This window comes from Saccopteryx bilineata, chromosome 4, assembly GCF_036850765.1.
Source record: "Saccopteryx bilineata isolate mSacBil1 chromosome 4, mSacBil1_pri_phased_curated, whole genome shotgun sequence".
Taxonomy (NCBI): domain Eukaryota; kingdom Metazoa; phylum Chordata; class Mammalia; order Chiroptera; family Emballonuridae; genus Saccopteryx; species Saccopteryx bilineata.
In genome coordinates this window covers 197,666,696-197,689,756 of record NC_089493.1, presented here as the reverse complement: position 1 = coordinate 197,689,756, position 23,061 = coordinate 197,666,696, and the positions used below count along the sequence as shown (strand labels likewise).

General features: G+C 54.7%; 1 protein-coding gene and 1 long non-coding RNA gene across 6 annotated transcripts in view; one reads left to right on the top strand and one right to left on the bottom strand.

Moving 5' to 3' along the window:
- CARD11 (caspase recruitment domain family member 11) overlaps window positions 1-23,061 on the bottom strand; it is a 91,766-nt gene that overhangs the window by 41,186 nt on the left and 27,519 nt on the right. Inside the window, exons 1-2 of one of the 5 annotated variants that reach the window (XM_066273477.1) lie at window positions 16,843-16,955; window positions 5,788-5,964 (exon numbers count right to left, since the gene is read on the bottom strand). The exons of 2 other annotated variants lie outside the window; for them this stretch is intronic. The gene's annotated coding sequence lies outside the window, so the exon portion shown is untranslated. Of the gene's footprint in view, window positions 1-5,787; window positions 5,965-16,842; window positions 16,968-23,061 lie in introns of those variants that run through there. 2 more of the 5 variants (XM_066273475.1, XM_066273476.1) reach the window with 2 other exon arrangements.
- Window positions 16,402-20,313, top strand: LOC136333813 (uncharacterized). Its single transcript, XR_010731095.1, has 4 exons — window positions 16,402-16,834; window positions 17,634-17,701; window positions 18,881-19,012; window positions 19,316-20,313. It is a non-coding gene; the product is annotated as an uncharacterized lncRNA (long non-coding RNA).

The following is a 23,061-nucleotide window of genomic DNA, read 5'->3' as shown; positions in this document are numbered from 1 at the left end:
GGCCTGGGCGCTGAGGATGGCTCCATGGCCTCTGCCTCAGGTGCTAGAATGGCTCTGGTTGCAATGGAGCAATGCCCCAGATGGGCAGAGCATCACCCCCTGGTGGGCATGCCGGGTGGATCCCGGTCGGGCGCATGCAGGAGTCTGTTTGACTGCTTCCCCGTTTCCAACTTCAGAAAAGTACAAAAAAAAAAAAAAAGAGGGGAAAAAAAACCTGAGAAGGTGAGGAGGGGGCCTGACACCTGCCCTGACGGCTGGGGGGGCCTGGGGCAGGTGCTCTGCGCCCGCTTTGCTCGGGAGTGACGGGGACCCTGGGGCGCCACTGTTTAATCAGGAACTTGCTTGATTTTGGCTTTGAGGATTAATCACAGGTGACACCAGCCCTCCCAGAGCTGACAGAAGCTGTTCTCGTCGGGTGTCAGCTTGGATCGCAGCGAGCTGTCACAAGCCCTCACCCCAGGGAAGGGGCCGCAACATGCTTCTCTGGAGGACACTGTCTCCTTGGTGTCCCCATGGCCGCCTGCTGCGGGCACCACAGGGAGGGCCGGGGACCGGTCTTCAGAGCTAAATGTCCAGCCAATATTGGCAAGCCCGTGCCCAGGCCACCGAGCAAAAGTGAGGGGAAGGGAAATGATACCTTTCTGCATTTGCATTAAAAAAAAAAAAAAAAGAACAAGTGTTTCTTGTTCAGAAGAAAAGGCATTTGAAATTGTAATTGTGTGAGAGATTTTTTTTTTTTTTGGTGACAGAGACAGAGAGAGGGACAGATAGGGACAGGCAGGAATGGAGAGAGATGAGAAGCATCAATTCTTTGTTGTGGCACCTTAGTTGTTCATTGATTGCTTTCTCATATGTGCCTTGGCCGGGGGGGGGGGCTCCAGCAGAGCGAGTGACCCCTTGCTCAAGCTGGTGAGCTCTGCTCAAGCCAGATGAGCCCGCGCTCAAGCCAGTGACCTTGGGGTCTCGAACCTGGGTCCTCCACATCCCAGTCTGACGCTCTATCCACTGAGCCACCGCCTGGTCAGGCCTGTGAGAAATTTTTTAATTGCCAGAGAGGGAAATAGGTTTACAGAGGTTGGTCCAACCCCCCCAACCTGTCAACACAGGCTGGGAACACTGAGCATGAGGCCACCCTCCCTGTTCCTGCCCTTAGAATGTTGACGACACCCTCAAGAACTTGAGGTTGGGGAAAATTACAAGACTGACTTATATAGGTATTTAACAGTCACCAGGCTGAAATATCACCCCTGGTGCTTACAGACCATTGACCATGTTCCAGGCACTTTGCTAAGCATAACGGATCAACCTCTAGGGCCCTCTGAGAGAGGTGGTGCTCTTACGATGGGTTATCATCATCACTGCCGCCCAGGAAGCCAAACTTGGAAGGCGTCCAAGTCGTAGAATTAGCATAAACGGCAGGATTTGGACCCCCAAGGCTCTCTGACTTCCTCCTTCCTAATCACTACTGTACAGCTCCTAGAATGGCCTCTTCTCTTCTCTTCAAGAGTCTGCCTTTTAAACAGTCTCTAACCAGAAAGCGTGCGGGCAAAAAGCTCCCCAAATGATCACTTCAACAGGCACGCTGAAGATAGGACTAAAACCCAGCTTGGAGACGGCAGGTGCTGGCTCAGGGTCAAAAAAGAACTATTGCTTCTTAAAAAAAAATAAATAAAGAAGAAGGGAATCGATTGCTCGGTGAGTTATTAGTGTGGTATTCAGGCGCAATCTGGGAAGTCCATTCATCCTGCACGAAGCCCGGTAGCCGACATGCCGAACTTGTCCACTGTCTTTGTCCCCCCCCCCCCACTTAACAATCAACGTCCTCACGCGGTGTTTAAGGAAAAGCCTCCACGAGAAGGGAAGGGGCTGAATTAGAGGAACACATGAGCACACGGAACCCACAGAGCGTGCAGAAGGGCACAGAACACGCTAAGTCTAAGACTTCAGAAGACACAACTTGATCACGAACGCCCATTACGAAATTAGATAAGATAGCGGCGTCCATAAAATAACGCTATAAAAAGAGAACAAAGTGAATTCTTGGCAATTAAAATGAGGTGGCAGAAGGTTATAATTAATAGAAGGTCTGGGAGATAAAGCTGAAGAAATTCCCCAAACCCCCCCTCCTCAAAAAAGTTAATAAAAAGTTAAGAGAAGGAAGATAAGAAGGGAGGGGAGAGAGGGAGGGAGGAGGTCAACTTAGAAAGTCTAATATCCAATAAATAGAAATCCTAGGAAGAGATTACAGGGGTTCTATTTCTTTTCTTGCATATCTCTTTGAGGCTATCATATAAACTAAGGGATGAAATTATCAGAGAAATAATATTAGAGGATTCTCCAAATGTAAGAATATGAAATCTTCAGATTTAAAGAGTCTTAGAGCACTCAGTACAATCAGTAGAAGAGAATCTTCTCAGAACATCATTATGAAATTTCAAATCACCAGGGAGTAAGAGATTCCCCAAAAGCTTCCAGAGAGAAAACATCAGGTCACTTGCAAAGGACTGGAAGTAAGTTTGGCCTCAGGCCTTTCGATAGCAGCAAGCTGGTAGATCACCAGTAAGGCAGAACCTCTGTATTTTTGATGGAAAACACTTTTAAACCTAGACTTATAAACCTACCCAAACAATTACAGGTGAAAACAGAATTTTATTTTCAGGAAGGTAAAAACTCTAAACATTTATTTTCCGGTACCCTTTCTTAGGAAGCTATTGGAGGATATGCTCTAGCAAAATGAGGGTGTCAGACAATGAATGAGTATCTCATCTATTTGATCTTATAGGAAATCATATTGTTAAGCAAAGGATGTGTCTGGGAGTCAGGTGAAAAAAAATTAAAGACAGGTTTACATAAAACAAACAAACAAATAAACAAACAAACAAAAAACCTCAAGCCCTGGCTGGTTGGCTCAGCAGTAAAGCATTGGCCCGGCATGTGGAAGTGCCAGGTTTGATTCCTGGTCAGGGCACACAGAAGTGACCATCTGCTTCTCCAACCCTCCCCCTCCCCCCTTTCTCTTTCTCTCCTGCAGCCATGGCTTGAATGGTTAGAGCAAGTTGGCCCCTGGTGCTGAGGATGGCTCCATGGCCTCACCTCAGATGCTGAAATAGCTTGGTTGCTGAGCAACAGAGCAGCTGCCCCAGATGGGCAGAGCATTGCCCCCTAGTGGGCTTGCCAGGTGGATCCCGATCAGAGCACATGAGGGAGCCTGTTTCCCTGCCTCCCCACCTCTCAGTTAAAAAAAAAACAAGAAAAAAAAAACTCTCAGCAAATTAAAAGAAAAAAAGAGAGAGAGAGGCAAAATTAATTCCAGGAAAAGAGAAAAAGATAAGAAAGGAAACATAATTACAGCACAGAACTTGCCTCTACATAAAAAATATGGACCTAGTCGCGAAAACGTAACACAAAAGAACTGTTGACCTCTCAGTATTGGGAGAGTGGAGGAAGGGGCGGTTCTCATCTACCTAACGTGTCCCACGGATAATGTCTTTCAGAACAGACACTTCAGTACGGGGCAATGTACGCCCATTACTCAGGGATAAGGGGGTGAGTCCTGGAGGAAAAACAATCCCGAGGAAAAGGTCGGACTGTTCTCCATCACTAGCCTACTTTACTTTTGAACTCTGCATGGCATATGCCTTCTCTTGGTTAAAAAAAAAAAAAAAAGGCTAATAAAAAGTAGCATATGTCAATAGTTGGAGATTTGGACAACACATTAAAGTCTACAGAATCAAAGAGTTACCTCCCTTCTCTGCACACTTACCCTGTTCTTGTACCTTTTGTAAGGTTTGTCAGACTCATTGTGTGTGTGTGTGTGGGGGGGCACTTACTTCACAGACGTCACCTCCCTCGACCTTCATGCAGGAGTGTGGTCAGGTAGGTTTCATTGTTACTATTTTATGATGAGGAGGCAAGGTTAGAGCACCACAGCCACCAAGCAGCGGAGCAGAGATTCCGGCTCGGTCCTCACTGACTCCACCTCATCTGACCCTAAGTTAAGTAGCCACCGTCACACAGAACATTTATAAAGCATAGCACTCAATCCACCCAATTAGGATTCCTTGCTTCCTGGGCTCCGTAGCTCCTCTTTGCTGTTTTATTCCCTCGCTTTGCTGGAGCACACCCTCTAACAGCTGTCTATGAAAAGGGTGTGTGCTGGTTGCTGTCGGTGGACACCGTGTGGACCATCTCATTTTACACAGCCACCCAGCTGAGGCAGCGGCTACGTGCCCCATTTTACAGGCGAGAAAACAGGTTTACAGGGGCTCAGCTGCCTGCTGCATGTCCATCTCATTGTGGCCCCTCCCTCCCCCCATAGTCCTTAGCACGGGACCTTCCTCGTAACAGGTATTCAATACGTATTCGTTAGGTCAAGGGTAGTCGACCTTTTTATATCTACCGCCCACTTTTGTATCTCTGTTAGTAGTAACATTTTCTAACTGCCCACCGGTTCCACAGTCATGGTGATTTATAAAGTAGGGAAGTCACTTTACTTTATAAAATTTATAAGGTCTACCGGAAAGTTCTGTCTGTTTCTATCACAAGTTTCGACACATAAGCACGTTTATTTGGCGCATGTGTGCCTCTTTATTTTTATCACTTAATGTATACATACTGACGTAGCAAATTAAAACAAAGTTGATTCACGTTAGTCCTATGTGTGAAGCGATAGTGTACCCATGGCTACTGATAAAGTTCATTTACGCCACTGTAATTTTTACGAATTTTAACAAGGAAGAAATGATACAGAAGCGTGTCTGTCGTATCCACCATATTCCCCGGACTTAGCACCCTCTGACTATCACTTGTTTTTGTCCTTACAAATTTTTTTTTTTTTGTATTTTTCTGAAGCTGGAAACGGGGAGGCAGTCAGACAGACTCCCGCATGCGCCCGACTGGGATCCACCGGGCACGCCCACCAGGGGGCGATGCTCTGCCCATCCGGGGCATCGCTCTGTCGCAACCAGAGCCACTCTAGCGCCTGGGGCAGAGGCCAAGGAGCCATCCCCAGCGCCCGAGCCATCTTTTGCTCCAATGGAGCCTTGGCTGCGGGAGGGGAAGAGAGAGACAGAGAGGAAGGAGAGGGGGAGGGGTGGAGAAGCAGATGGGCGCCTCTCCTGTGTGCCCTGGCCGGGAATCGAACCCGGGACTCCTGCGCACCAGGCCGACGCTCTACCACTGAGCCAACCAGCCAGGGCCACAAAATTTTTTGAAGGGCAAAAAATTCAAAAATGAAGAAGATATCAAACAAGCACTGATTCAATTTTTCGCATCAAAAGATAAAACATTTTTCAAAAATGGGATATACAAATTGCCCTCACGCTGGCAAGAAATCATTAATAATAATGGCAATTATATTATTTAATAAAGTTTATTGACGGTAAGAAAAATTTGTATTTTGTTTTATTCCAAAAATGGGCAGAACTTTCCGGTAGACCTTATATAAAGCAGAGTTACAGCACGTTAAAGCATATAATAATAATTACATACCAAGTACTTTATGTTGGATTTTTCGCTAAGTTTGGTAGAATAACTCTTTATAAAACAACTTACTATATAGTTAAATCTATCTTTTTATTTATACTTTGGTTGTTCTGCTACTGCCCACCATGAAAGCCGGAACACCCACTAGTGGGGCGGTTAGGGACCAGGTTGACTACCACCTCGTTAGGTGAATAAATAAAAGCCCACTCTTGAATAAAATAAACAGCCGAGGTTGCTCTCGCTGCAAATCCAGAAAGAGTGGTGGAATCCTTTGCAAACGAGCTGTCCTTGTGCGACAATTACCTCTTTCTCTCAAGAGTTGTCCCTAGGGCCAAAGCTCAGGGACCAGACTTGGTTCAGCAGTCTGTTAGAGAGATGCATCTCTCTGGTTAATTGATTTGCCTTGGATGATTGGAGAGAGCGGTTTGAGAGGGAGGGTTTAATTATTCCAATGAAACCTCCACTTCATTGAAAGGTGTTCTGGCAAAAAAAAAAAAAAAAAAGAGGGGGACAAAGATTATTTAAAAGAATGATACAGTGCAAGCCACCCCGCATTGATAACCTTGGAATGAACGCTTTATGGAAAAGAACCAACGTGTCATCCCTTCCAGGGCATCTCCCTCACCCCCACCCCCCCTCCAACTTCTTCCTTTCATTGTTACAAAAAGGACACTTAGAGACGCCGCTGGAATACTTCCCTTGCAGGATTCCTCCTTGGCCTCCCCGTTAACTTTTTCACCTCCCTCTCGCTCAGCTCATTCAACCGCAACATTGAGATGATAATATTTCCCATCAATTAACAGATGTAGAGCAATCAGCAGAGTTTCACTGCTACATATTTTGAAAGCGGCAATTATCGTTTTAAATTCACAGCGGAGTGGCAGCCACTGCCAGCTGCCGACCCGATACCCATTCTTCTCTTGCTGAGGAACAGAGCTCCAATTTTGTCTGTGCCCAACCAAAAAAAAAAAAAAAAAAAAAACCCCACAAAAAACCAAAACCCAAAAAACTGAATTTCTAGCCTCCCTTGTCGCTAAGGGGTGGCTGTCTGACACAATCCTGGCCCGATGTGACGTCAGTGGAAGTTTCTGGTGAGCCATCAAAGGAAGGCTCTTTGGGTCAGGGGCAGAATCGGGTGAGAACAGCCTCTTTTGGGTCCTCGTCTTCCTACCTGGAAGGGGATGCAATGCTCTGAAGCACAGCAGCCGCTTTGTGAACATGAGGACAAGGGCTATCCACGCTATGTATAGCTGCCTGCGGTGCTGTAAGGACTTTGGGTCCAAGCTAACCTTTGAGTCCTTGGTCCCCTAGAAGAAGAAAGCCCCTCCTACGGGCGAACCGCTGATTTTGTTTCTATGATTTGCAGTTAGGAAAACCATCCCAATAGATCTGTGGGACACCTAAGAAGACCCAGGCTGTCTCAGGAAGTCATCTCGGTCCCGGCGGTGATGACAGACTCCGAGCCCTGCAATCTGAGCAGCTGCTGCCCGATCCGTCCGTTTGTGCTTGTTTCTTTTTCTGGACACAGAAGCCAGAGCAAGCAGGCGATCAATAAAGAGCCAGTACGGCTGGCACACGGAGTGTGGCGGAGGGCGGAAACAGATGGTGGTGGGGCTCCGAGGGGCTGCAGGGCCACAAGGCAATAAGGCATCGCCCAGGGAATGGTGACTGATGGACGACACCGCTGTCTGTCTGCTGAGCCAGTCCTGGCTTGCACTGTGCCCCAGGTGGGACAATTCCTCTCACCTGCCTGCCATGGTCCCACCTCTCTCTACTCCTGGGCCGGGACCCTTCATTTTCAGCCTCAGGTCACTTCCCCCAGCGTCTTCCCCATCTACTGGCATTCGCCTCTTCTTCTCTCTTAACCCTCCTTCTTCCAAACGCCCTCAAACGCCCACTCCCCAACACCCCGTCTCCGATGACAGCCAAGCTTCTCGGCCGATACCCCTGGCACGCCGTGCCTGTCAGCACCGCTTGCCAACCTGGCAGTCTCCCTGGGTACCAGGCTACTTATAATATTTACCCCTGGAACTGCTCAAGGGGCCCCATCGACTACTTTCAGTGACCCGGGCAAAGGGCCAAGAGCTTCTGTGGAATATCAATATCTCGACTCGCTATCTTTTAGGAGAAGAGAAAGCATCAGTGGGAAGTCAGGGTTCAGGGGTGGGGGGTGGGGCAATGCCCATTTGTTGACCCCAGAGACCAAGCGCATGGCCACATCGACCCCTCCCTGTCCCCTCCCTCCCCCCCAGGTCCAGCCACACGTCCATGCTTATTCCCCAGCGGCTTCCGACTTGTAGCCAGGCAAGAGGATTTCTGGCAGGGCGCATCTCACTTGCATCACCAAAGGAGGTGGCTTTCCCCCCCTCTAGCTCTCATTTGTCCGCCTCCTACCGCAGAAAAGCATTGGGGGGGGGGAGCACAATTAGGAATGACAGATTTAAATTGTTCTGAAATGTGGATCAATTTATCATGCTGGCTCTTTATGAGTGTTTGCTCCGTCTGGACTCCAGAGCCGAGCGCGCGGCAAATTGACAGGCCTGATGGCGTCCGGGTGGCACGGCTGTGCCGCTGCTCTGCCAAACCCCGATCCCAGAGTGAGGTCACCCTCTCTCCCGCCTGTGACATGCAGCCCATTGCGTGGCTGGCCACAGGGAACATCCCCCTCCCCGCCAGCCTTGACCAGAATAAAACGCTGTTCTCTCCTGCAGTTGCCTTGGAAGCCCCGTCAACCAATGCACCTCCGCCACGGGGGACCGTGAAGTCACTGAGAATGGCGGCCAGCTGTTTCCAATTCAGGGGCCCTCTGTGCTTGCAAAGACAGACCCTCTGCTTCATCTGGGGGCCCGGTGACATTCTGTTTCATTAGCATATTCTTCAACGTCTTGGCCACCGTGTCATTATTTGGGTCGGAGGAAGCTCCGAGTCCGCCGCCGCTGCCTCTCCGTGAATTCGCCACGCCCACCCCGAGGTGGTTTGCAGCCGCTACGTAGTGCGTGGGTTTTTTTTCAATAAACGGCGGTCGACTGGAATGCCGTAAGGACCCCAGATTTTAGGGTAAAAGCGTCCCATCGTCACGGGACTGCGTTCAGCAATCCGACAACCGGGAAGCACGTGGGGAGCGCGGGGGAATTCAGATGCACCCCGCCGGTGCTCTGTGAAGTCCTGTCCGGTCACCAGCCTCTGCTGTTCCTCATTTCCACGCCTGCTGCGGATTCCTTTAAAGGGGGACTGTGTCACACTCATCTGTGACTTTCTCGCGTCCTGCCTGGCCTGCGAGGGACCTCTCCCCACATCCGCTGGGTCTCTCCCCCGCCCCCCACAGAGCCTGGCTCGGGGACCTGGGGTTTCTAGTATGCAGAAGCAACCCCACAGGGGACGCAGCATGTACGCGTTCTGGGCGCATGAATCCCAGAGGAATTAAATTCTAGCCCAGGAGAGGGGGCAGGACACCGCTCCATGGTTTGGGGACTAGGGGAGGCAATTTGGAAACCGGACTTGGGCAGCGGTGCCCTGGACCAAGAGCCCTGACAGGCAAAATCCTGCTCCCGGGGTGGGGGAGGAGCCCCAGAGCCCTGAGCATCTTCTCAGTGGAAAGGTCCGGCCGGCACATTTCACGGGAAAGGCCACCGGCCTCATCCAGCAAGAGCCCCACTCAGACGGACAGCAGCCGAGATCGAGACCTGGAAAGTTCCGCGAGAGCCACTCTCCGGCTCAAATCTTCCCCTTGATCTTCTTCTGGCTCGGTTGGCTCTGGTGCCACAGGAGCACGAGACAAGGTCCAAACAGCAGACCAGGTGGGCCCACGGCCTCCGGACGTCTAGCCGGGGAATGTCTGGTAATGAGGCCGCTTCAGAGCGGACTTGAGGCAGGAGGATGGGAACCCCACTTACTCACTCACTCACTCATTTGATTGAACAACGTCACCAGCTGCAGAAGACAGAAGAGTAAGAACAAGGAAGACACGGGCGGTGAGAAGGTTCAGGAGAAGAAAAGAGAAGGACAGAGGACAAGACGCAGTGACCGGGTTAGGGTGTTCAGAGCAGAGTGAAGGAGGCAGGGGCAGGGAACCTTGAAGGCACAATGGCGGGGAAGCCTGGCGGACTCCTCGGAGGAGGCAGCAGCGGTGAGAGAGAGAGAGGTGGCAGCAGACCTGTGCTGAGGGAGAGGAAGGGAGCAGCAAGCCTGGTGACAACCCGGCCTGGCCGGCTTCTGAGAGGCCAGCCTGAGCTCAGAGGATGCAGATCGGAGCACAACACAGAGAGCTGAGAGACGAACACAGAGTGGGGTCACCCGGGGTCACCCCGGCAGCTCCAATGAAGCTATCTCCGGGACCCAGAGCCAGTCCGGCGGGCGACCTGCATGTGCAACGAGCCCTGGTCCCTCTCCCTTCTGCATGTATAAGACACGCCGAAAATGCACTTAGAATCGACGTGGCGATCAATCGAAAATGCATTTCCAATGTGGAGGGGGGGGGCGCCCATGTTATGAAATGTTGTGGAAACAGGTCAACGGCGTAACTCCGCTAAACACATTTCTACGTTGCCTTGAAAATCACCTTGCTAAGAGTTTAGATCAACCTGAAGGTGAGTATCTAGAAAAAATGCAGGGTCTGGGTTTCGTCCATGGGAACAGGGTGCTGGTGTGGGGTGGGGGTGTTTCCGCCTCCAGCTTTCGAAAGGCTGGACCCGGCCCTGGCCGGTTGGCTCAGCAGTAGAGCGTCGGCCTAGCGTGCGGAGGACCCGGGTTCGATCCCCGGCCAGGGCACACGGGAGAAGCGCCCATTTGCTTCTCCACCCCTCCGCCGCGCTTTCCTCTCTGTCTCTCTCTTCCCCTCCCGCAGCCAAGGCTCCATTGGAGCAAAGATGGCCCGGGCGCTGGGGATGGCTCTGTGGCCTCTGCCTCAGGCGCTAGAGTGGCTCTGGTCGCAACATGGCGATGCCCAGGATGGGCAGAGCATCGCCCCCTGGTGGGCAGAGCGTCGCCCCTGGTGGGCGTGCTGGGTGGATCCCAGTTGGGCGCATGCGGGAGTCTGTCTGACTGTCTCTCCCTGTTTCCAGCTTCAGAAAAATGAAAAAAAAAAAAAAAAAAAAAAAAAAGAAAGGCTGGACCCTTCACGGTCCGAGGACATCGGGGAGGCGTCTGAGTTACAGCGGGAGAGCCAGAGGAGGGGGCCAGAGGCCCAGCGTTTCATTCTCCAAAGGCCCTCAGCACTGGTCGGAACGCTGGTGTGGGAAGCAGCAAACCTGGGTTTCCGTAGACCTCAGGCTTCCTTATTTTACTCAGAGGTGCTCAGGACTCGAGGTCAGAGCTGTACTTTCTCACGCATCAAGTCACTGCCTGGTGGAGCAGTGAAGGCAGGCAGCTGAAGACAGGCGGAGGGCGGTGGTCTGGGGGGGGGGTGACCACGACTTTGTTAAAATGGTTGGCTCAGTGGTAGAGCGTCGGCCCCGTGTGCGGAAGTCCCAGGTTCGATACCCGGCCAGGGCACACAGGAGAAGCGCCCATCTGCTTCTCCACCCCTCCCCCCCTCCTTCCTCTCTATCTCTCTTTTCCCCTCCCACAGCCAAGGCTTCATTGAAGCAAAGTTGGCCCGGGCGCTGAGGATGGCTCAGTGGAGCCTCCACCTCAGGTGCTAAAAATAGCTCACTTTCAAGCATGGCCTCAGATGGGCAGAGCATCAGCCCCAGATGGGGTTGCCATGTGGTTGAGGTGCATATGGGAGTCGATTTCCTTTCCTCTCTCAGAAAAGAAGGAAAAAAAAAATATGGACCATCCTTGCAAAGTCCTTCCACTGTCGATTTAGAGAGTTGGAGGGCCGGGATCCCGTCTGCGGGGTACCCCCCCCCACACACACAAGGAACACGGAGCTCCTGCCCCTGAGCGGTTAAAAATACGCTGTGTCTGTTGGCGTGAGGTGACCCTGTTCCCGCCTGAAAGACAGGGGCTGCAGCGGGAGGACAACAGGGATCCTACTCTAATCAAAAGAAAGACAAACCCAAGACGCTCAGCATTTAAGAGACTGAACGGACGACTTCTCTGTGCCCTTGCGGGAAGGGTGTGGTCCTCTGGTGGGAGACTCCCGGGTTGGAACGCCAATTCTTCCACTTGGCTGCTGTGTGGCCTCGGGCAGGCCGCTTAGCTGCTCTGAGCCCCCCCATTGATCGGTCTGTCAAATTGGACAAGCACACTTAACGGACGTCTCAGGATTGCTGCAGCGCACAGAGGGTGGGCCCTACCTCCCCGTCGCTGAGCCCGCCCACCCCTGCAGAAGGCGGCGGCAAACCCGCGATGGAAGCGGGTTGTCTCTGCCCAGGCGCCCTGTCCAGCAACCTCCGCACCAAACAGAGTGGCGAGGAACACGTCAACAGTGTGGCCTCAACCCTTAGGTCTGGGCTTCTTGGTTAGACACGCGCCCACCTGGTGTGTAGTCGTCTCTGTCTGTCTGTCTGTCTACCACGTTGCTGACCACCCTCGGGGCAGGGACCTCGCTCCTGTTTCCTGCCGGCCCCGTGGCCTCGCAGGACTCTTCCTCCACAAACGGCCGTGTGATATTTATAAAGGGATTGATTTCTGAGGGTTAGGGGCCAGCTCCCCTGCCCTTGCTGCAGTTTTCCTGCCTTCTGCCGGTTGAGCCATTATCCCAGCGTGTTGTGCGGTGGGCTTTCTACCATGACAACCTGCGGAGGGGACCCTGTGCCCTACGTCTGTCCCTGGCATGTTTTGCTGTGCCTGCGTTTTGGACCTGAGCACTCATCTGTCTTGCTCTCTCCGTCAGTCGTGGGTTTAGGAGGCTAGAACCCACGCGCCCGTGGACACGCAGTCCTCTCAACTGGGTGGGAGGCAGAGAGGCGAGCCTCTCCCCACTCCGTTCTATCGGGAGAGCTGTCAGTCTGATTTCTGCCGTGTGTGCCCCTCCCCGGAGGCACTACCAGAACCGGAAGGCCTTGGCATGGACGAGGAGAGCCCGTTCTTAAAACACTGAGGTTCCGTTGGGTTCGCGAAAGCCTAACGCTCTGAGAATGGATCACCCAGGGCCGGCCGGCGTCCTCTGGGGTCGCGCCTCACAGGTCACTGCCTTGTGGATACAATGGTACTAGGAAGTGGACAGAAACTGCTTCCCCAGGTCCCCTTCAGAGGACACCACCCCGGACAGGCAGAGACAATGCCTTGCGTGCTGTGGGGTGTCTGACACGCAGGGGGCCCTCACTCACAGTATCAGCGGGGGACAGAAAGACTCAGGAACAAAACCCACAATGGATGTGAGGGCGGAGGCAGGTCGAGCCTCGGAAGAGATGGCCATCCGCCCTCCATAAATTCTGTGTGGTCACGCTCAGGTCCGGTCACCTCACCCAGGACTATGCCAGACCGTAGCCCTGGGAGATTGTGGAACCCAATGACGGTTTTTAGTTCTTGGCTGGACAGGAAAATGATAAGACAGGTGTCCAGGAAAGTGACAACTGTCTCCTAGTCCTTCCGGGACTGATGACCCTGTCTGTGGAGGGTCTACATAACATAACATTCTATCTAGAACATAACAGAACAGAACATAACATTCAAGATACTTTTACACCAAGAGATGGTTACAAGAGAGGCCAGCTACCTACAGAAGAACTCCCGCCTAGATTATGGAATGTTATGTTACGGACTGATGACCCTGTCTGTGGACGGACCCGGTTGGTCCGTCCCAATTCCCCCTTTTTTTTTTCTTTGTGTCTTGCAGTCAAAGCCGCCATTCCCTGGAGACACTTTGAGGAGGGAAAAGCAGGGCTCCCGTGTCCCCGCTCGTCATTGCCAAGATTATTACAACAGCAACACCCCCCCACCCCCCGTGAGATCGGTGGGCACAGGAGGGGAACGGAACTGGTCAGATTTTTCCATCCTGGAGCGCCCTGCCAGCGAGTTGGCAAGGGAGCACGTTAGCTGAAATGCATTAACTGAGCGTCCACTAGGTTGGGAGAAGAGGTTTGTGCGTCCAATTAAATGGCAGGCTTCCGGGGGGGGAGGGGGGCAGAAAGAAGGGGGAGGCGGGAAGACGTTGCAAGGGCCTCTTTACTCGTAATTAACTGCGAAATAAACAGCTCTCTCCTGGAACGGGGCCCCCTCCTCACTCCCCCACCCCCCCACAGCTCAATCAGCCCTGGGTTGCTCCGCGCCCTGTTACTTCAGATACTCAAGGGCTGGCTGTAATTAACTGTAATAACGTCCCCAGGAGCAGAGCCAGGAGGCGGCTTCGGAAGGCCGGCCAGGGCTGCTCCTGTCCCCAGCACGCCCCTCGAAGGGGTGGCTCAGAACCCAGCCTCCCAGGTGACCTGGGCGGCGATGGGCAGATACCCTCGGCGGTCACTCCTGGGGGGTCCTTGATGCCTCCTGGCGCTGAGAGAGGTTCCTACTCCCCACCCCCTCTCTGCCCAGCTTGCCTTCCCAGGCCGGGCGGCTCCGAACCCTCAGCGCCAGTGACCCCTGAAATAAAGACGTCTTATCCACACAAGGGAGCACTCTGCAGCCTAACAAGGAACAGAAGCACGGACATGCGCTAAATCCAACGCAGGGGAGACCTGAAAACAACATGCTGAGCGAGAAGCCGAGACTGAAGGCCACGTGCTGTGGGATTCCATCATGAGAAACATCCGCAGAAGGCCAGTCGGCAGAGACAGCGGACTGGCGGCGGCCAGGGGCTCGTGAAGGGGGCGGGGGCAGGAGGGACCCGGTAACCGGCGACGCACACACGGTTTTATTTTGAGGCCCCGAAAACGCTTTGCAACAGTTGGAGGGAGGTGGTGCTCGCACACCATTGCGAAGGCACTTAAAACACCACTGACTTGTTCACTGTAGGACGGGGAATGTTACGTTACGGGGAACGCCACCTTGATCGATAAAGAATAATCATGAAAAGCAGCAGTTTCTCGAGCGCTAGCGCGGTGGTGTTGGGTCCCGAACCGAAGAAATGAGAAACTCCAGGCCCACCCCGCCCCCCCCCCCCCCCCCCCCCCCCCCCGTGGCGGCGAGAGGGCAGCAGTAGGGGAAACGGAGGAGGTGGGCGGGAAGCCCCAGGAGGCAGGCCACGCCCACGCCCACGCCACACTCACGAGCTCTCATCCCTGCCGCACTCTCCCCCCCACCCCCACGGGTCCTGGAAGCCGTGGGAACCGGGAGAGTGGCTCCGGCAGGCTGTGCAAGGACAAGGACACAGCCGGGTCAGAGGTGGCTACTGCGGGTGGGGCGAGAGGGAGGAGAGAGGACGCAGAAAGCGGAACCAGAACTCGAGGTTTTATTTAGCAGGCCCAGGTGCACGGCCCAGAAAAGGGAAGAGAAATGAAGCAAGTCACAGTCAAGGGAGGGGAGGTGGCCGGGCGCAGGGAACACTGTGCCTCTCTCGGCATCGGGTGCATCCGCTGTCCCTCCTCCTGACGGTCCCCGAATCCGCCCACCCTGTAGCGACGTGCCCGTGGACCTGACTAATTTCCCGAAAGCCGCCTCACCTGTTTGAAAGCCGTGAGAGTCTGAGATGTAAAAAAAAAAGACCAGGAGGGGGGCTGGGGGGGGGGGGCTCACATTTTCCACATAACGGGGGAGTGTCGCAAAAACAATTCGAGATGCGCCAAGTTTCCTTCCAGGCGGGGGTTCTTCTGTAGGTAGCTGGCCTCTCTCTCTTTTAACCATCTCTTGGTGTAAAAGTATCTTGAATGAATTTGGCCGGGTTGGAGGAGGCTGGTGGGTGTTTCTTTTCACTTTCTCTATTACCAGGAGCCCGTCATTCAAGACCCGAGTTTTTCTGGGTGTTTTTTTTTTTTTTTTTTCTTTATGCTTCCTACATAGTCATGATGGAAACACGTGTCCCCAGGTCTCTGACAGCCACAGTGAAAGGGATTCGGGAATCTTCATGCTCGGGGATAATCGCTAAGCTTCTTCCTCCCGTTAAGTGAAAACGTATAAATCAGATGCACCCCAGAAAGCCTTCTGTGGGGGCGAGGGGTGTGCCAAGTGATCAAATCGCCAGGCATTGAACAAAGGCACCGTCAACACTGTACCCCCAGATGCAGGAGAGGGGCGTGGCTGGAGGTCACAGGAACAACCTGGCTGCATTCCTGGTCACTTCTCTCTTGCTGCCTGCGTGCCTGCCAGGACCTCGGTAGGAAGCCAGGCCGGAAGGCTGGCCACCCCGTGGCAACACATATGTTACAGACCAGGTCTGAGTGTCATCCGACCCGTGGTGAGATCTCTGCATTGAGGGGTGAGATCCTCTGGGTGACTTTGACATGAATTTATCACTCGTTTCTCCTTTGAAAGGCAGCCTCTCGGCCCTAGTTTACTTCTTCAAACCAGCAACTGTCAGTTTGAGCCCCCTCCCAAAAGAAGACTAAGTCCCTAATGAGTAAGACTCCCTCTACCTCTGTCTCCGCCCCCGCCCTGGGGCTGCAAAAGTTTCTTCCAGCCCACAGGACTTGCTGAAACATTTCATTAGGAAACTAGGCACCTTTTCAGTTGCCTCCCAGAGATCCTGGGGGGTGGGGGGTGGGGGTGGGCAGAGGGCTGACTTCTCTCCTCTGGGGCCCTGGTCCCTCTGCCTCCTGGGTGAGCCATGGGCCCCACGCTGGGCCTTTACTCCCCGGATGGTGGATCTGTCGCCTTCTCGTTCCATTTTGCTTGTGGGCAGGGGCTGGCCTCGCCTGGACCGGGGGCCCTTAGTTCTTCCCATAGAGCATCTTACTAAAACCTCCGAGGAACTGATTGAAAGGCGCTCCCCACGGAGGGCGGGAATCCCAGACAGGGAGGCAGAGGCTGTGGGGGCCCTGAGCAGCCAAAGGTGGTTGAACCCCCCCCCCCCCCCCCCCCCCCCCGGCTTCAGAGGCTGTATGTATCTACTTCCTCTCTGCCCAGCTGGGGCCACGGGCATCTCAGCTCGTTCTCCGAGACCACACACACTCTGTGCTCTCTCAGCCGGCTCCCTCAGCCTTGGCACCGTCCGCATCAGAAGAAACTTAGAAAGAACCGGCAGCCAGAACAGGAGCGTTCTGTCCAAGCGAATCCCCGGGCACAGAGAGCGCGCTGCGGCTCAGCTGCACGCCTGCTGCAGGCGAAGGCGCAGCGCACAACGGCTGCCCAAGCACAGGATGAAAGCGGCTCCACTGTGCTGCTGAAGAAATTAAGAGACAAAATGGGACGCGCATGATGCTGTTTGCGCACACGGTGTGGTGTGGAGCGACCCCGGAGACGCCGGTGGCAGTAGGGGAACCCATAGCAACACCCCCTGACCTGCTGCGGAAGGCTCTCTCTGAACCGGTACAAGGATTTCCTGCCCTGGCGCAGGAATATCTCAGAGTGAAAGGGCCGGCCCGCTGGGACAAAGGTACTCACAGGCTTGCAAACCAGCTCCTCCACGGGAAGGCCTGGCCCAGGTCTCTCCGCGATCCTCTCAAACCCCCTCTCCGCCAGCGCGTTGCGCATCAGGCCCCCAGAAAGCACTGATGCTGCGGGAGCCAAGGCCTCTCCAGAAGCCCACACGCGCCCTCCGCAGAAGCTGGCTCTATTTTTAGCAGGGGCCGAGGTGGGGGCTGGGGTGGGCTGCTATACTTCCCTTTTTATTTTTGTTCTGAGCTGAGTGTGTGGGTGACTTTCCATGGGAGGGGGGAGAGGCTGTAAAAAAAGAGAAGGGGACCACAAGGCACTCGGGGAGGGGGAACAGGGCCGAGTCTGCCCGTCCTGCTGGGCCTGTCCCACGAGACCACGGTCCCCTGACTGACCCGCGCGCATCACGAGAGGGTGGCTGGCTGGTGGGAAAGGGCGGAGCCTGGAATACCCCTGGAAGGGGCTGGCTCAGAGCCAAACACACCATCATGGACAGCTCGGAACCCCCAGTCTGCAGCGGAGAGCTGACTACCCGGTCCCCTGGCAGGCCAGCAGTACACCTGGAGGGCCATGGGTTCGCACAGCTCTCAGGGAGAGCGAGGGGGGTGGAGTGTGGGTGGGTGGATGGGCACCCTGCACCCCAGGTGATCCACGAAGATTAGCCCGGCCCCTTTCCTAGAAGCCTGACTGTCCGTCCCCTCCATTCCTGCTCAGCCGGACACCAGCTTCTCATCCTTGACTCCCCGGCCCAACGCGACCATGTCAGCCTAATTCCTCTCTTAATTCCCTGGCTTGTATAGATCATGAAGAAATTTACCGTTCCCTTTTCTAAAGAATATTTCGGCGTGATCACTAAGCTGCACACATCGTAAGTATACCGTTCCATCTGTTTTGAGAAGATGACATCCACCAAGCCAGACCCCAATCAAAGAAAGGCAGCATGGCCGTCACCCTACAAAAAAAGTTCCGTCCGGGGCCCTTTCCACCCTGCCCCACCCCCCACGGAGGCAGTCACGACTGTGATTTCTGCTAGTTTTGCCTTTTCTCAAGCCGCAGGAAATGAAGAGCAGAGCAGCCTTGGCGAGGTCTCTGTGTGGCCCGGAGCTCAGCGGCGCACGCGTCCGCGGGGCGTGGGCAGCCTGTGCCTCTTGGCTCTGAGCCCTGTTCAGGTTTGTGCACACCCGGGTTCATTTACCCGTTCACCCATCGACTGGCCATTTGGGTCCTTTCCCAAGTTCATTCATCGGGACAATTCTTGTTCAACGTCTTTGCCTGGACACGTGCCATTTCTCCTGAGTAAATACCCAGGAAGGAGACTGCTGGGCCATGTGGTCGGTGCATGCTCCACCTTGTAAGAAACGGCTCCACCGTTTTCCAAAGTGGCCCTGTCATTCTGACCCCCGCCAGGAGTGGATGACAGGGCCTGTCCCCCCCACCCCCCCATGCATCCTTGTCTACAATGAGGCGCTAGGCTTCGTCACTTCAGGCCTTCTCTGTGCCACGTGGCGACACTGGCCTCTCTACTTCGCAGGCCCTGCCTCACGTCTGGCACCAGCCCCTCCCTCCACCTGGGCCTCTCCCCCTTTTCTACCTGCCCATGTGTACTAAAGCTCAATCGCATCCCCCCCAAACCCATGTCCACCCGGGACCTCAGAATGTGACCTTATTTGGAAATAAGGTCTTTGCATAGATACCTAAGTTAAAGTGAGGTCTTCCAGGATCGTGGGGGGGGGGAGACCCTAAATCCAATGCCAGACACAGACACAGTCACAGAGGAGAGATGGTCAGGTGACGACAGAAGCAGCGATGGAACTATGTGGCCACAAGTCAAGGGACGCCTAGGGGCCACAGAGGAAACTTCTGTTGTTTTGAGCCAATCAGTTTGTGGTAATTCGTTACAGCAGCTTCGGGAAACATACCTACCCCATAATAGCTCCAACCTCGTCTCCCAGTCAAACTCCTACTAGCCCTCATGCCCTCCCTCAGCAAAGCCTCCTCCCCCAGGAAGCTCTCCCTGACTGCCTTCACCTCGCGTGTTCTCCTCCAGACAGGGCCCACAGCGGCTAAGAGCAGGAGGCAGCAGCCACCACTGACCAGCGGGATGACCTTAAGAAGCATGCAAACCCTCTTCAGGAAGAGGCTGGCAGGACACAGATGTAAAACACGGTCTGGGGAAAGTGTAAGAAAAGGGACTGTCCGCAGAAGTATGGCTGGGAGCTGACGGGAACAGTGCAGTCCCCTGGGGATGCAGCGCTGCAGGGGGGGAGGGAGTAGGCACAGGAGCCAGCCTTCAGGAGATGGGCACGGCCACCCGGGCCACCCGGTGGGGGACTAAGTGTCCCCCTCTGCCCTCTCCCTTCTCTCCCGCAATCATGGCTCATACAGGTCAGCCTGTGGGCACAGCGGGTGGGGTGGGTCTGTGGGCCGAGAGGGGGGGTCTTCTGGCACATTCCGAGCCCTGGGTTTCTCTCTCCCCTGTCAGGTAAGGACGATGACAGTGCAGCCTCTCAGGGGGGGTTGAAGAGATGGCGCCCCCTGGTAAGAGGCCAGCGCCCACACCTGCGACGGCTGGTGGGCGCTGTGTGTTCTCTGCTCAGCACAGCAGCCTCCTTCCCGAGCACAGAGAGGGTTTGGGACATCTCCTGGTCAGCGCCCGGGTTCCTGGTGCCGACAGCGTGAGCTGGACTCGGACTGACACGAACAGGCTCCGGGCAAGGGAGCGCCTTAGCCGTCGGCCGGCCCTGTCTGTGCATTCTCTCCTGTCAAGTTTTCACTGCAGCCACCCTGTGCCACAAACAGGTCACTTTGCTTCCATTGATAAAGAGACCTGGAGAGAGTTAGGGGAGGAGCAGGGGCGACCCCATTAACTCCAACACCCCCACCTTCCTCTTCTTCCCCACGAAGCAAGTCGAGCCGCCCACATGCAGACAGGAGATGCAGCAGCAATGATGTCAGAAAGCTTCAACTCAAAAGCTGCCCGGTCATGGGGGGTGTGTGGGGGGGTGTCAGGAGAGCGACGCCCAACCACGCCCCAGGGTCAGGAGGTGCGGGACCCACAAAGGTCCACAGTCCCGCCCAACTCTGGGGACTTGAAAACGCTCCCCGCCAGAGAGAACCACGGTGTCCGATTTTTCCATGACCCCAGGTGAGCAGATTCCCGCTGGGCTCGTCCAGGGGGCCACGCCAGGGACAGCCTCGCCATCCGAGGGCAGAAGGAGCCAGGGGCCAATTCTCAACGGGAGCTGCCTGAGGAGAGGGGGGTCACGTGAGGCCACCGAGGGGAGGGTGCCGTGAGGTCTCTCGGAGAAGGCGGCAGTGGCTAAGTCACCCGTGAAAGGAAGTGGCATCTGAGCTTCCTGCACAAGCACCCAGTGGGGCTGGAGTCTGAGTGTGTGGGTGAAGGGTGATTGTTCTAGAATGGCACGAAGACAAAAAAAGAACACAGCCCAGCCCATGGGGGGCCTGGTGACCCTGGAGACACAACGCCCAACTGGGGGGGTGGGGGTTCTGGTGCGTGAGCCCCCAGACTCAGTCCTTCTAAGCCTGGAGGGGGGGAGGGGGCAGTGTGGGAGGGGCTCCTTATCCGATGCTGCTCCCAGTGGGACCAGGTCTGTCCCGCTACATACAGCCTGACCCTGCTCGGGCCCCGGCCCCGGGCCCGCCTGGGAACGCAGGAGTCAACCACCTCCTCCTCCCAGCGTTATTTATCTTCGCCTTGAAACCCCAGCTCTGAACAGAGCCTGCTCTGGACTGCTGACTCAGCTGCTGGAGCCCAAACTCATAAAATCCTATTTCAAAAAGGTCCAATGATTTTATTTTCTGATCATAAATATGAAATTTAATTAGCAGCTTGCTGCTAATGAAGTTGCCGTGGAAGCCGGCCTGGGGGAGACGCAAGAGGGGGGGAGAAGGCCCACCCACAGAAAACATAAAACAGCCGGCAGCCCTGTTAACTCTTCCTTTCCCCGCCCTCCCCCCACCCCGCCCCCAGGTCCCCTGCAAAGCCTGGGCAGCCTCTGTCCTGGAAGGATGGATGCACGAGACCCCTCACTCAGACAGAGAGTGGCACATGGGTCAGATGCCCCCCTCCTTGGGTCTACACAGAGTTCCCGGGCACTCTGGCCTGGGCAGAGGTTGGCTCTGTCTTCTCTCGACAACTGCCATTATCCACGGCAAGAAGTCAGGGACCGGGAAGAACCCAGAGTCTTTGCCGCTAGAAAGAGCCCAGTTATTCCGCTCGACGCTGGGGACATCAGCGGGTGAACAACACTTCACAAAACGCCCAACACTCATCACCCCTACCCCCTGTTCCTCTAAAGACCACCCCCTCCCCGGACGCAGTGTCTCTAAGCGAGGACTCTCTAGCCGATCTACAAATGCTCTCCCTGTAAAGGAGGACGCGTTACACCCACGGCCGGTGGGATTTTCGTGATGATGAAAAGCCGTCTCTCCAGCACGCGCCTGGCCTGGCGCCGGCGCTCAATCTGGGAAGCTTTCCGTCTTAGCATCCTTGTCTGCGTCCCAAAGGTCCAGAGCTCACTTAGCCTGAAGTGCTATTTTTGCAAAGAAACAGTTTGTTCCAAGCCTTATCCAAAAAGCTCAAGTTCAGACAGGATGGGTCATTTCCTACACGGGATCATTGGGACAATCCCAGTCCATGTGGCTGGTGGCGAAGTAATGCTGTCGTCACCCGGTGTCCTGTGTCACACAAAGTCCACGCGACGCGTGTGTGGATGTGTCCCTTCCACGTGCAGAGATCACGGCTCTGCACGCACCCCGCGTGTCCCGAACGTGAGCGCCTGCTGGACCCCAGAGAGAGCCACGCCTCCTCCCCCCGGAGGCAGCGGCCTCACACGTCAAACCTCCTCTGCAGTCAAGGCACATGAGATTACATCCTCGAAAACCTTCAGTCACTAACACTGCTCGGGCACACAGACCCCCCCCCCCCCGTGCTCTCGCTTCTCGGGTGGGGTAGCTCTGGGGCACCTGTTTTGCCCACTTCCCAGAGTCTCTCTACAGAGTTCCGTTCCTCTTGCTCAGGGTGGCGACAGGCTCCAGAACACACTCTTCTCGTTCGGCCGCCTTCCCTCACCAGACCCGCTTCCCTGCGACCTGATTCCCCCAAACGACTTGCGTGCAAATCCTTGTCTCATAGACGGCTTCTGGAGGGGCCCTGACAAGGGCACGGGCTGGAATGGCAGACCGTGCTCTGGGCGGGCGAACGGGCATCTAATCCCAGCTCCGATGAAGGCTCCCTGGAGCTACAGCAGTCTCCCTTATTCACGGGGACACACACACACACACACACACACACCTGGCAAGACCCCCAGGGGGTGCCTGAAACCGTGGGTAGCACTAACCCCTGTGGGTATCATGTTTTCTCCTCTGCATACAGATCCACGATCAAGTTCAATTTATGAGCTAGGCACAGTAAGAAATGAACAATACCTCATCAAATAGCATCATGATAAAAAAAACAACAACATACTATAATAAAAGTTCCCTGGATGGCTTTGGGGCCATTATTAAGTATATATAGGAAGAGTGACTTGGACACAAGCACTGTGACACTATAACGAGTTGGTGTGGGGTGGGGAGCATACACAGTGTGGACACGCTGGACAGAGGGGTGACTCACATCCCGGGTGGGACAGAGCCGGAGGGCGTGCAAGATTTCATCGTGATCCTCAGAACGGCGGGCAATTTAAAATGTGGGAATTGTTTATTTCTGCAATTTCCCATTAAATATATATGTTCAGACTGCCACGGAAACTGTGGAAAGTGAAAACCACAGATAAAGGGGTGGGACCGCCGGAGCTGGAGTCAAACTAAACAACAAACACAAACACAAAGCCACCCCTCCCCGTCGTAAACTAGCGCCTCAGACAGACGGGCCATTTCTCCGTGAGAAGTCGTCCAGGAAGCCTAGAAGCTTCTGCAGTCCAGCCCACGTGGCGTGGGAGGGCGGAGCAAGGCCCCAGCCACGTGCTGGGCGGGTGAGCAGGACTGAGCAAAGTGCGGTGCTGGGTCTTAGCGCAGCAGCGTGGTCATTGCGAGTCCCGGGAGGGTCAGGCGCTGCGGACAGGGCGGCTGCCGCCTCCCCCTGCGCTAAAAAAAAAAACAAGCTTCCCACGTGACAGCTCCTGGGGGCTCTCTCCCGGACCAGGGTGATGGTTTAGGCCCTGAGTGCTCAGCTTTGAACATCAAGCAAAAAAAAGATGGGGTTAT